Source organism: Diadema antillarum, unplaced genomic scaffold, assembly GCF_040938485.1.
Source record: "Diadema antillarum isolate AM-2024a unplaced genomic scaffold, OU_Dant_1.0 seq00001494_RagTag, whole genome shotgun sequence".
NCBI lineage: Eukaryota > Metazoa > Echinodermata > Echinoidea > Diadematoida > Diadematidae > Diadema > Diadema antillarum.
The window spans coordinates 290808-294430 of record NW_027272231.1 but is presented as its reverse complement, the minus strand read 5'-3'; the positions used below and the strand labels follow the sequence as shown (position 1 = coordinate 294430).

General features: G+C 36.4%; 1 long non-coding RNA gene across 1 annotated transcript; it reads left to right on the top strand.

Annotated features, from left to right (window-relative positions):
* Nucleotides 1-488: 488 nt before the first annotated feature.
* Nucleotides 489-2996, top strand: LOC139710033 (uncharacterized). Its single transcript, XR_011709425.1, has 3 exons — nucleotides 489-988; nucleotides 1683-1746; nucleotides 2878-2996. It is a non-coding gene; the product is annotated as an uncharacterized lncRNA (long non-coding RNA).
* The last annotated feature ends 627 nt before the right edge of the window (nucleotides 2997-3623 follow it).

Below are 3623 nucleotides of genomic sequence, written 5' to 3'. Positions count from 1 at the left end.
GCCCATATTAATAACTGGCAGTTGTTCTCTGTCTGAGAACTGATCCTAAATTTCACAAATGAGTCAAAATGGAATACATGTATCATCGCTTTTTTCATGATTCAGGTGAGGGAATATACGTCTACTTTGATGGTAGTATTTGTTGAAATAATCTCTTGAAAAAAAAAATCCCTTCTGGAATATGCCTCTTCCCCATACTTATGTTATTGCCACACATAATGATATTGGCAATATTGCACTTGAGAATCTTGAAAATGACAGAATTGCAAAAAGACCTTTTACTTGTATTATCTATCTAAAAAACCTTGAAAATGAGAGTAGATCAATTGCAAAATGGCATTTGATTTTTCCATTTCTCCTCAAATAATATTTGCATAAATGTACACTGCATAAAGATGATGAATACCTGGAAGCAGGATATTATTGCCCCCCCCCCCCCCCCCCCCCGTGGCTAATTAAAACGAACTTGAAATTATGAGCATATCTCAAGTAGGTATATATAATAGAATCACCGACTGAATTAATCTGAAGCCACCTGAACAAAACCCTTTGTTTTCTGCAGTTCTGATCAAATCTTTCATGCACACAAGATAAATCTGTTTCATGCACTTGTATACAGTAAATACACTAGTGCAGTAATATGTGGATGTTCAGTACTTTGAATCCTAAGCCAGTGCATCACACCTTGCGCACCAGTTTGACAGTTTGCGGACTTGTAGCCACTTGATAATTATGTATGTTCATGGTCCTTACACTTGCAGGTTGAACAGTACTTCTCACTCCTTCTCCCAGGCAACGATGCCAAGCTTTTTTGAGCAGTGGCCAGTTTTTGGTGGAAGGTCTTGTCAAGCTAGCAAGAGGAAAGCCTTCAGAAACCACAGTCAAGCTGTTGAGTTTGCTGGGAGAACACACGCGGAAAACTGATGTGGATTCATGAGACTTGGAGCAATCATCAAATAGTGTACCACCAGACCTGGTAGCAGTCAGGGTATGCACAATACTATAGGTTTTGAAAGCTCCTTTTTTATGTTCTAGATGTCTATCCATCCAATATCGTTTCTTGTGTATCATGCCGCAAGTTGAAAACAATCATCTGTGAATGAAACTTGGTAAGGCTATGTAAATCCAGGGGGCGTTCCACAAAACTTGTCATTGGTGACAACTGTTATAAGTAGCTGAAATCTTTGCATCTGACAATACATTTTATCAAACGTTTCTCTGGAGTCGATGAGGGTCGTGAGGTCAATAATCAAGGGTCAGGAGCCCTTCATTATGAAAAAAAAAATGCAGGAAATATCTTGTGACTTTGATTTTTCAAAGGCAGATGAATGGATTTCACCAAACTCAATTGTAATATAAAAGTTCACAGTCACAAATCAATATGTAATGTAATTTTGTTATTTTGGAGATGCTGATGAAATAAAGAAGACTTTTTTTCTTGTTTTTTTTAAAGAAGTCACACAACAACCCATGGGTTCATCCTACATGAAGGATCATATGTTTTACTTAATGCTCCCTGATTATGCAGTGCAATTCACTGATAATTTCTGTTGATACCTGGATACTTTGTTAATGAGTCGTAGAATATATTGTATATAACATGCATTTCTTACAACACAGCATAGAATGTAAGTAACCTGCAAATCCTTCTTGTACTCTATCTGCTTCCACCTGTGAACCAGGGCACAAGGATTGTGCAAGATTTCTGTGGCTTTGGCTATAGACTACCTTATCCGATTTCAAAAGGTAAGTCTACATGACTATAAGGTTTGTTCAAATATGATGCGACAAACCCCCTGACATTTTTAGTGTTCAGATATGGTGCGCCGAACCACGCCACTTTCATTATGCTAATGAATGCACATGACTCAAAAAAAAAAAATAAGATAAAGATAAACTCATGACATTGTATCTTCACTTACTTTTGAGCTTGATTGCACCATAACTTCTTGCCACTGTGTTGCAAAATATATTCCTCTTGCCTCAGTGTTTTTGTTTTGTTTTGTTGCATTTTGATCTGTTTATTTGTTTGTTTTTTACCATCTCATATCGCATTGATTTGTGCACTAAAATGTTGCCGGAGTTTGACTCATCATATTTGAACAAGCCTTTATGAGTCATTTTGGACAGGCAATTAGAACTCACAGTACTTTGGTATTCTGAAAATGAAATTGATTTTTACGAGTTTAATTGATTTTGCATTTTCTACTTTCTATGATCTGTTTTTGTATTAGAAAAGAAATTAGAGGTCAAGGGAAATTTTCTGGGGTTTTTTGTGTTGTTGGACTATGTAATTTATTAAGATCACTTGCTTTTCAATGTTTCATAGGTTAACTTTTTTTTTGGATGTTGTGAATATTTTTGCGCACTTGCCTTTGTCAGGGTTATGTCCTGATGTCGACGAGAACTTTACTCGTGAATTCTTCAAAGTCGATCCTTGAACTTTAAAGATTGTCTTCCCCATATGTAGGCTAAAATTTTGAAGTTGCTTTTTGATCAGTCACGAATAAGAGAAAAGTGATAAATTTCAAAGCTTCTTTAAGAAAAAATAGGTATACAAGTGTAAGTGAGTTTTAATTGTGAAATTATAGTGATCTTTAAGTAAAATGGAATAAGATCCATTTATTATCCTCTGCCAAGAAGTGGTGCCTGAATTGTTATGGTTTTGAGTAGTCCATCCCTCCGTGTGTGTGATAGCTTGAAATCTGTTAAAATAATCATAAATGTGAATAAAATGTGTTAAGCCTATGTGTGACTGAGTCTATCAAATTGCATTATGGAATCGAAATAAATGTCACAGTCAAATTTGTCTAGTTTTTATTTGTAATAGATTCATACAATGTCTGCTTGTTTTTCATTGTTTCCTTACATTTTCAGCCTGATGCTAGTTTTGATCACCACTTGAAGAGGGAAAGCAGAAGAAGATGCAGCTCTTGATGCAGCTTGCTTGCTTGAAGATCAGAAGATGCAGCTTGCTTGACAGAGGACGTCAGAAGGATAACATACATGTGTACCAATATTACTTCATTGTTGACCACTTGGTACTACCCTGCCCTGGTGATATCATTCAGAGTGCCTTCGACACATTGTTCAAAGCACATTAAATATGTGTTTTGTCTACGGTATGCAAAACCTCTCATCAACCTTTGGACATTTGGAATTACCCCGAGTTCGTGAACGGAGATCTAAACTTTCAAATAGATAATGAAGTGATGCATTCTTTAGGAGTTCCCACTGAAACTGCTTTTTTTTTTCACTGTTTGCCATACGAACATGAACTGAGTGATGGACAAACAATAAATTGCGCCCAGGGGGCCTGTGTACGGACATAATTTGATTCGTTCAATGGTTTTAGAAGACACTTGAAGAATCATCATTGTGACAGTGAAACTGTGAAGATACTCCAAGTCCAGTTCTATGGAGGAACCGAGATAGAGACTGATGATATACAGTTGATGAAGCAGTACTCTTCATTAGTCGATGACAGTTTTTGATGAGGAGGTGATTACCTTTAGTCCAGGGGACATTGAACAACGACCTTGTAATTTTTACATGTCCTAGTTTACATGTGTCAGTATGGAGTAATGCATTACCATGGTAACATCAAATTTTCATAAAGATTA